Here is a 10272-nt window from a genome sequence, read left to right on the forward strand (position 1 = left end):
AGCAAACCTCAGCAGCCCCCATCAAACATGGCGTCCAAGTGGGCGGGACCTGGGTGGATCGTTATCTCTAATGCTACCGAATCACTTCAGCCTTGCCCTGCCCCATTTGCCCCCAATCAACTAGAACAGCGCCTACTCGGCAAATCTCAGTCACCCTCATAAAAGATGGCACCCAATGGGTGGGGCTGGAACAAACCATTACATCCAATGCAACCCACAGTCATTTCAGCTTTGCCTCGCCCCATCTGCCACCAATCAACGAGAACGGCGCCTGCGCGGCAAACCTCAGCCACCCTCATAAAAGATGGCACCCAGTGGGCAGGGCTTGAGCAGACGATTACTTGAGCCTTGCCCCACCCCATCTGCCGCCAACCAACCAAGGCAGCGCCTGCACAGCAAACCTCAGCCGCCCTCATTTAAGATAGCGCCCGAGAGGGCGGGGAAAGAACACCCCTTACAGGCAGGACAGCCCTCAGCCCGGCCACCTTGGTGGCCTTCGCCCCTCCCACCACCACTGCGGCAAACAAGCCCCGCCCCCAGAGGGTAGCCGGGCACGCCGGCGCCGCGAGGCCGATGGCAGCCCGCAGGAAGGGGCATTCTCACAGCCCCCAGACCCAGCCCAGGAAGCCCAGGGCTCCCGAGAGCCGCATTCCGCCGCGGCAACAGGGATAGCACTGGTGTCGACCTTGCTGGACTTGCCATGGCAGAGCCCTGGGCTGTCTGCCCTAATGCCCCCGGGTTGCTGCGGTGGCCCCCGGCCAGTCAGGAAGGCGCGGAGACCCCGCAGCAGCCCCTCAGACCCCGGCCCGCAAGATGGCGGCACCAACGCAGCAGCCCGGGCTGCACCCACCCCTGCCCCAAAAAGGCACCAACCATCCACAGCCCGGCCGCCACTGTGCCCACTCTCGGACTGGGCAGCGGGCGGCCATGTACCATGTCCGCCAGCCCGCCCTGCCACAAGGGTCGCTGGCTTGCCGCGGGGTCTTGGGCTTGCGGCAAGACAGCCACTCTGGCCCAGCGCCGTCGCGACACCAAGGTCCGGCGGGCAGGAGGCGCGCCGGGCGGCCGAAGGCGCACTCACCTCACCTCAGTGCAGCGCAGCCTCGGGCACGAACAGCCGCCTAGCGCACCCACATGGCGCCCGGCGCCCGGCGGCGCCACCAGCCCAGGGTGGACATCTCCCGCGCCTCCCAAACCTCTCCTCCCGCAGCTGCCCAGGCTTCTGCACCGAGGTGCAGCTTGACGCCTCCTTGTCAGGGCTTCTCCGCAGAGGCGGGGCTTCTGTGCTAGCCAATCAGCAGCCTCACTGCCCTCTCCGGGCCCCCTCACCACGGCCCTGTGACATGCCAATCAGGCTGCGGTTGCCACAGCAACAGTTTGGCGCGAAGGCTGGGGTTGACGTCAGGGAGTGGCCGTGAGGGACCCCAAAGCCAGGTCTGGAAAAGGGGGGTGGGTTGGGTGGTGGGGGTGCAGCCCCCAAAGAAATGGGGGTCGAAATGGAGGAAATCCCACCGAGATGTTCAAATGTAAAACTGCTGAAGAATAAAGGGACAAATGTACACATCTGTCTAAATGAAAAAAATGAAAATCCTGGCCGCAAAAACACATACATTAACGTCTAAAGACCTGCAGGGCAGACAAGACTTTTCCGCCTGGGACACATGAAAGACATCGAGCTAATTTCCTTAATAAATGAAGAGCTCTTGGAAACCAACGAGATAAAAACCAAACCAAGCCAGAAAAATGGGCAAAGGGGATAAAACTGGCAATTCGCAAGAAAATCCAAACGGCTGGCCGACCTGCGAAGGAAACATCACGACCCATTTGCATAAAGAAATGCAAACCTGAAACACCGGGCACGTACGGTTTGGGGGAGCGGGCAGTCTCACACACTACTGAGTTGTTTCCCACCAGCCGTCAACACAGACCTTCCACTGCGTGAGCCCACTGCACTGCCATTTAGTAAAGCAGCAAGAAAATGAGAGAGAAAAATAATGAGGTAGAGTTGTATGGGATTATTAAGGACTGAATTCTCAATAGATTTAGTGAAATATACAAGTTACTGAAGTTTGTAGAAACGAACTGGTAAGTGTTATCTCATTTATTTGTTTTTTAAGGATAAACCCAAATACAGGTAAAACTGTTGGAAAAGTAGGCAAGAAATTGTTAATAGGTTACTTCTAGGGACAAGGAATGTGGGGTGGAAGAGGGATTTTTCCCTTCTGCCATCCATACTGTGAATTTGCTTGGCAGAAATACGTATTTCTTCTCTGGCAGTAAAATCAATGAATTACGAAAAGTTCACTAATGTACTCTTTGGTCCAACTATTCCACTCGCAAGGAACTAAAAAAGCAAAGGAAATACAGAGATACACAGAAGATTCTATATAGGGATATTCGCGGAGCATCATTTTTATCACCAAAAATGTGCTCCATAGAAAAGAATTAAACTGTATTCTGGTAAATTTACACAGTGCAATTTTAAGTGGCTAATAAAAATGCTGTATGATTTTAACTTTAAAGGAAAAAATCTCTAAGATGTGATTAATTACCAAAAGGTGTTTACCTAAGGAGCACACAGATTTTAATACCCCAAATTAAACTTTATATTATACTCAAGGAGTTATCAGTGATCGCTTGCTACACTGAGAAGCTGCTTTTTGTGTTTTGGACTCCCTAGACCATCAACAGTCTCTTTTCGCCCAGCAGTGCCACATAAACATAATATACGAATGAAAACACTGTGCTTCTTATGAAAATACACGTTCAAAACAAGTTCCCCAGCAGGAAGACTAAAGATGAATGTGGTACTACCCTGACTTAGGTTAGAGATTTTCAAATCTGGCTACTCATTAGGCTCACCTGGAGAGCTGTTAAACAATGCAGATTCCCAGTGTCCCATCGAGATCTTTGTTTTTCAGGTTCCCAAGGGATCCTAATGTCTGGTTAAGGTTTTGTAGGTGATTTTAACATATTTTAAGGACTCCATCATCCCCCTGTCTCCTCAAAGGCCTCTATCTGCAATACCAGTTTCTCTCTGGATCCTGAATCATTAATTTCCACCAGACACCACATGCTCTCAGAGCTCCTGCCGTTACCACCCCCTTGCTCAGCACCTCTTGGCCCTGAAAATGCCTCTTGATAGAGCAGTCTACTGTCACTGACTCAATGGTCTTACCATACATTTTCTCCTGCTAACATATATGCCCCACAGGCTTCCATCCCTTCCAAACCCACTGAAATTGCTTGACAATTTCAGCAATTCCTTATGTGACCAAGAAACTTGCTCTTAATCTCACTTTATCTCTCAGTAATATTCAACATCCTCATTAAAACAAGCAAACAAAGACAAAATCCCACGCTATCTTCTCTTATTTTTGGTGACAATTACACGGTCCTGGTTTCCGCCCCCCACCCCCCCATCAGTGGTCTCTTCTCAGTCATAAATGGCTTCTGCTCTGCTCGCCATCTACACGCTGGAGGGTCTTGCCTCAGAACTTAGTCACTAGTCTTCTCCATCAGTGTCCACTCCCTAGGTAACAACCCTTCCCTCCTCACCTAGCCACATAATTTAAATGCCACCTACATACCAATGGCTCCCAAATTCCAATCCTCTGCCACAGGACTGTCCACAAAAGCACAGTCTTTTGCTTAGAAACTGACTGCTCCCCTTGGATGTCTATCGGGCAACTCAAAGCATTTTAAACAAATATTAATTTCCCCTTTCCCCATTTCTATAAACAGTACCAGTTAGTTGCTGAAGCCAAAAAACAAAAACAAAAACAAGAAACAATAACAAAAAAAAACCCTTATGATTGTTCTCGTTCCTTTTTTCCTTACCACCAACATCCAATTTATCAGCAAGTCTTGCTGACCCTATCTAAGGCAAATCCCAAATTTGTCCCATGATTTCCCTTTCCATGGTAGTCCTAAGGAACATTATCTTCCTACAAAAACCCTTCTTCCATTCCAAACCCTTTGTATTCTCCACACAGTATTAAGGGTGATCTTGCAAAGCAAAAAAGATGTCAACGTTCCAGCTTGAACGACCTCCCGCCCCCCATCCCAATTGCATTTAAAGTCCAAAAGTCCAAAATTAGAAGAGCCAACATTATCTTTTGTCTTAAAGGACAATTAAATATAGGTGCTGTAAAATTTCACAATCTTTTCCTTCAATGCCTAATTTAAGAAATTCTTCCCCACATTGATGTCATATTCAAATAGCTGTGCATTTTAGTTTTCTTTATGGTTATTTTTGCCTATGTTCTGTGTTAGGGATCTAATTTTCCCCTGAATTTGTATATTTCTGTATATGAGCAGTTCTGTGCTTGAACTCTCTTGTTGGTCTCCTGATCCATTTCTCTATCTCTGTGCATTAAGGCACCATATTGTTACGGCTTTACAGTATCTTGGTATCTGAAAGGGCAACTGCCCTACCTTGTTTTTCAAAAGTGTCTGGCCCTATCTTGTGTTTCAAAATTATCTGACTGTTAGCCCACCATCTTTCAAATAATTTTTAGAAGCAGCTTTTAAAGTCTGATGAACTATCCTATTGAGACTCTGACATTTTATTAAATCCACACAGCAATTTAGAGAAATTGAAAACATATCAAGATCTCTCATCTTTGACCATCATCTATATCAGTATTTACTCGTATCTCTTACGGCCGTCAATGATACACTGTAATTTTTTTTTCCCCTATAAAGGCCTTATTTGACTTTAGGAGGTCCTTTTTTTCCCCCATTAATTGTATAATTGGTTATTTAATAGTTTCAGAATTACAAAAAAGTTGCAAAGATAGTACAAAACTTCCCCACCCCGTTTTCCCTGATGTTAATACCTTACGTAACCTTGACAACCTACTTTGTCAAAAAGAAGAGATAATATTAACACTAAACAAACTACAGACTTTATTTTGATTTCACCCATTTTTCCATTACTATCTTCCTTCTGTTCCAGGATCTCATACCGGACACAGCATTACATTTAGTGATTACATCTCCTTAGGCTCCCCAAGGCTGTGACAGCTTCTCAGTATTTTGTAGAATACTCAGTTTGTTTGATATTTTCTCACAACTTGATTGATTTGGGTTATGAATTTTTGAGAAGAGTATCTGCTATTGCTGTTTTTTTTTTTTTTTTTTTGAGACAGAGTCTGGCTGTGTTGCCCAGGCTAGCGATGCAATGGCTCAATCTCAGCTCACTGCAACCTCCACCTCCCGGGTTCAAGCAATTCTTGTCCCTCAGCCTCCTGAGTAGCTGGGATTACAGTCATGTGCCATCATGCCCGGCTAATTTTTGTATTTTTAGTAGCAATGGAGTTTCACCATGTTGGCCAGGCTGGTCTCGAACTCCTGACCTTGTGATCAGCATACGCTGGCCTCCCAAAGTGCTGGGATTACATGCATAAGCCACCGCACCCGGCCTGCTATTGCTTTTTATATGCTGACTTTGGATCCAGTGAACTTGTTGACTTTTTTTCTACAGAAAAAAAGTTCCTGTATTTTTAAAATATTAACATGCTAATTAATGACTTCATTTTTACTTTCATTGACAATCATACCTCACTTCATTAACATAATGCATTGGTTAGGACTTCTGGGGTGATATTGAACAAGTCTTGTCCTATATTTGAAAGGGTATACTCTTATCTTTACTATGAAGTAAAAACATTCATTGCAGGCTTGTTTTGTACAGCCTCTTTATTGGGGGTTAAGGAAATTCACTTAAGTTCTAGTTTTTTAAAAAAATTTATCATAAGTTTAATTTTATATAATGACTTCTCTGCATCCATTGGGAAGACAGTATTATTTAACATCATCTGATGATATGGTGAATAAAGCAGGTTTTATGCTGAAAACTGTATTCCTAAACCCTACTTGATCATGGTTATGAGGATCTGATTCATATACACATGCAGCTGGGTACTACTGAGTTATACTTGTTTATTACACTACTTGTCTGGTTTTGCTACCAAGGTTATAACAGCCTTATAGAATGATTTGGATTGTTATCTCACTTCTTATGTTCTCTACTATAGTTTATAAACTCCTCTCCATTAGAAATTATGTCCCTTTTTCTATTACTAATATTATTAATCTATCCATGGTTTCTCCATCAGTTTTGCTAAAGATTTAACAGTTTTGTCTTTTTAAAGTGATTTGATTTTGTTGACCATATTCTTCCTTCTTTTCCATGTAATTAATTTCTGTTCTTTTTGTAGTTCCTTCTTGTTCAGTTCTGTATTTCATTGTTTCCATTAGATTTCCTCTTTGTGACATGAAGAAACGTCTTTAGGGGTCAAAGATCTTGGGGAAAAATATCTTTTGAATACAGATTTCCAAATTAATTGCATTATACTCATATAGCATGGCCCATGTGCTACTATTTCACATTTGTCAAAGCATCCTTGGTGATCTTAAGATATGGTTAATTTTAATTGTTCAATATATTAGAAAAGAATGAGTATTCTCTAATTGTTAGGTATCAATTTCTATTTATGTTCATAGGATCAACTTGTTAACTGTGTTCAGATTTTTAGTATTCTTGGTAGTTTTTTGTCTGCCTGATCTATCTGTTCTAGATATAATAAAATCTCCCAATATTCCTATGGTTTTATCCACCACTCCTTATAATTAATAGTTTTTGCTTTATATATATTTCAAGGCTATGTTTTTAGGTGCAAACAAGGCCATGACTCTCTGTTGAGAAACACAGGGAAGTTAATCTGTTTACATTTTTAATTATTGATGTATTTGTTTAATATGCTTTTTGTCATTTATTTTCTCCTTTCCCGCATTCTAATGAATTGATCAAGTTTTCTTTAGTCCCCTTTTTTCCTTCTGCTTATTTGGGAGGTTTCAATTATATTTATTCCTTCACTATCTATCTTTAAGTTCCTAATTTCTACACAAGCATATATTTTTTTAACGGACTATAAAGTACTAAAGCAAACATGTTGGCACACGTTAGCAATTCACTGGATTTCCCATTCCCACCTTCATTAATATTGTCTAGAATTTTAATTATACCTTTTTTAAACAAACAAAAACCATTTTTACAGTCAATGATTAATTATATTTACTGGTATTTCAAGAATTTATTCACTCATTCTTGTTTCTTGAATCCCACTCCTCATCCCTCGAGGTTTACTTTTTCTCATTGCAATAAATCCTTAAATGTGTCTTTCAGTAAGTGTAAAAGGTAGTCTATTTGTATTTCTAAAAATGTCTTTATAAGACATTTTTGAATGACATTTTAGCCAGGTATGGAATTCTTAGGTAACCTTTATCTTCTCTCCTTATTTTGAAGATATTATTCCATTGTCTTCTAACAAACCTGATGAGGAGATCTGCATCAGCGTAACATTCCTTTCTAATAACATCTAGTTTTTCCCCCGGTAGCTTTCAGAATAGATGTTATGTATAGATTTTTGTTTATCCTGCTCAGGATTTATGTGACCAATGAAGGTCTTTCTTCCATTCTGGAGAATTCTTGGGCTAGTGTGTCTTTAAATATAACTTTTCTGCCATTCCATTTCTACTCTTTTCAACCTATAAAGTGTAATGACCCGTCTTAATCCATCCTCCATTTGTCTCAATCTATTTTTCATATTGTTTTCTGTGCTTTCTGAGTAACTTCTTTTTTTAACTGCATCTGGTAATAGCATTTCCCTAGATGTTTTAAATACAATAACTATGTTTTCTGTTCTATGATTTCTAATTGGTACTTTTTTTATATCTACCTTTCTCAAATGGATGAACATTTTATGGACACTATTCTTTATTGCTTCAAAAATCATGAAGTCACACTAACACTATTTGAATTGCATTTTGAAAGGACTGAATTCATGTCTTGATTGCTGGTTTTGCTGTCTTGTTCATTTTAAGATTTCCTAACTTTAACCCAGTGCTTTGCAAGTTTAGTTTCTAAGTGTTTTTCCTATGGGTTATCTTTTCCCCTCCTCTCTGAACTCTTCTTCCCTCCACGTCTTTTTGGCTGTCTCTACCTCACCCATGAGAAGCATAGTCCAGAGACAATCTTGTATTGTGAACTGGGGATTTTGTGCCATGTGAGAAAAGGGGCGTACTAGTCACTGAGCAAGATTAAAGCTTAGGCTGGGTCCTTTCTGCATGGCTCTGTTTTTTCACCCCCTGCCATCATTCATAAGTAAAAAACCTGGGTAACCATCACTGTTTGTTGTTGTTGTTTTTCCAGGCTCCTTTTATGTCAGGAGAGTCCAAATCCAGTACCTGTTTGCCACAATGAGCCTGGGACCTCAATATGCATGGAGTGCTTCCGGATCTCATTACCCAAGAGCAGTCAGATTCTTAATTTCTTCTGCCTTTTTCAAGATCATTAGTTCAGAAGGTTTATGTTTTCAATTCCACATACCCTTGCATTTTTCTTTCAAGTTTTGACCCATATGGATATCTTAAATATTCCTATTATTGCAAGTTTATATTAAAAGGAGGTTAAATTGTGAACTCACAAACTCATAGCATCATAGCACCATCTCAATCAAAAGTATTATCTTCTGTGAACTACAACAGTTTTCACTTCTTTCCCAAGTATGGAGTGGCGTTTGCCTGAGGCCGTATGACCTGCGATATCATGACAAATTGAAGGCTGAAGCAGATGCGAATCCAGCTGTTTTCTATTAAGTCAAATGCTAAGGAGATTTACAAAGATGTAAAACAATGCACCTCTTCTCAATAACCTTTGGTTTTGAAAATTGTTATTTTTCATAAAAAATGTTGCTTCCATTAACCTATAATAGGTTTACTACTGTTATTTTAAATAAAATACACATTTTAAATGATTTAATTTTTTCTTAAGATATAATTGATAAGTAAAAATTGTATATATAGTGTACAACATGGTGTTTCAATATACATATACATTGTAAAAGGATATCAAGCTAATTAACATATCTATCACTTCACTATTTTTGTGTGTGAAGAACACTTAAGATCTACTCTGTTAGCAATTTTCAAGTATAAACTATAGTCACCATACTGTACAACAAGATCACCAGGACTTTTTAATCCCATCTAACTGAAACTTTGCACCCTTTGGCCAACATCAGCTCATCTCCTCTGACTCCTGACAACCACCATTCTACTCTCTACTTGTTTGAGTTCAACTTTTTTAGATTCCACATATAAATGAGATCATGCAGTGTTTGTCTTACCATAATGTCCTCCAGGTTTATCCATGTTGTCATAAGTGACAGCATTTCCTTCTTTTTAAAGGCTGAAAAAGTATGCCATTGTACATATATTCATTTTCTTTATCCATTCATCAATCCATGGACAATTAGGTTGATTCCACATCTTGGCTAATGTGAATAATGCTGCAATGAATATGGAAGTGTATACTGATTTTCTTTAGATATGTAGCCAGAAGTGAGACTGCTGGGTCATACGGTAGTTTTACTTTTTTTAAATGAATTTCCATACTGTTTTCCATAATGGCTATATTAATTTACATTCCCACCAACAAGGTACACAGGTTCCCTTTCTCCGTATATTTGCCAACACTTGAAGCTTTTTAGTTTGATTCAATCCCTTTTGTCTGTTTTTGCTTTTTCTGCCTGTGCTTTTAAAGTCTTATCCAAAAATCATTGGTCAGACCAATGACAAGAAGTTTCTTCTGTTACATTTTCTCCCAGTAGTTTTACAGTTTCAGGTCTTCTGTTTAAGTCTTTAATCCATTTTGAGTTGATTTAGTAATATGGTGTGTCTAATTTCATTCCTTTATATATGGATATCTAGTTTTCCCCACCCACTTATTAAAAAAAAAAAGTCCTTTCCCTGTTGTGTGTTCTTGATACTTTTGTCAAAGATTGACTGACTATAAATTACGGATCTATTTCTGGGCTATTTTGTTCTATTGGTCTCTGTGTCTGGTTTTATGCCAGTATCATGCTGTTTTTATTACTGTACCTTTATACTCAATTTTGAAATCAGGTAGTGTGATGCCTTTCCAGCTTTGTTCTTTTTGCTGAAAGTTTCTTTGGTTATTTGGGGTATTCTGTGGTTTCATATGAGTTTTAGGAGTATTTTTCTATTTCTGTGAAAAATGACATTGGAATTTTTTATGGAAATTGTGCTGAATCTACACATCACTTTGGGTAGTATGGAGATTTTAACAATATTTTTTAATCCATGAACACCAGATATTTTTCTGTTGGTGTCTTCAACTTCTTTCATCAAAGTCTTATAGTTTTCAGTGAACAGGTCTTTCATCTTTCTGGTTAAATGTATTCC

At 40.3% G+C, this 10272-nt stretch overlaps 2 long non-coding RNA genes across 2 annotated transcripts in view; one reads left to right on the forward strand and one right to left on the reverse strand.

Annotated features, from left to right (window-relative positions):
- Positions 1–1244, reverse strand: part of LOC131380878 (uncharacterized) — a 6883-nt gene extending 5639 nt beyond the window's left edge. Inside the window, exon 1 of the long non-coding RNA XR_009209136.1 lies at positions 1082–1244. This is a non-coding gene — a long non-coding RNA (uncharacterized LOC131380878). The remainder of the gene's footprint in view (positions 1–1081) is intronic.
- A 156-nt stretch (positions 1245–1400) lies between these two features.
- On the forward strand, positions 1401–8821 carry LOC116479264 (uncharacterized). The gene is made up of 2 exons (XR_004250963.1): positions 1401–2085; positions 8219–8821. It is a non-coding gene; the product is annotated as an uncharacterized LOC116479264 (long non-coding RNA).
- The last annotated feature ends 1451 nt before the right edge of the window (positions 8822–10272 follow it).

This window comes from Hylobates moloch, unplaced genomic scaffold, assembly GCF_009828535.3.
Source record: "Hylobates moloch isolate HMO894 unplaced genomic scaffold, HMol_V3 SCAFFOLD_12, whole genome shotgun sequence".
NCBI classification, from domain to species: domain Eukaryota; kingdom Metazoa; phylum Chordata; class Mammalia; order Primates; family Hylobatidae; genus Hylobates; species Hylobates moloch.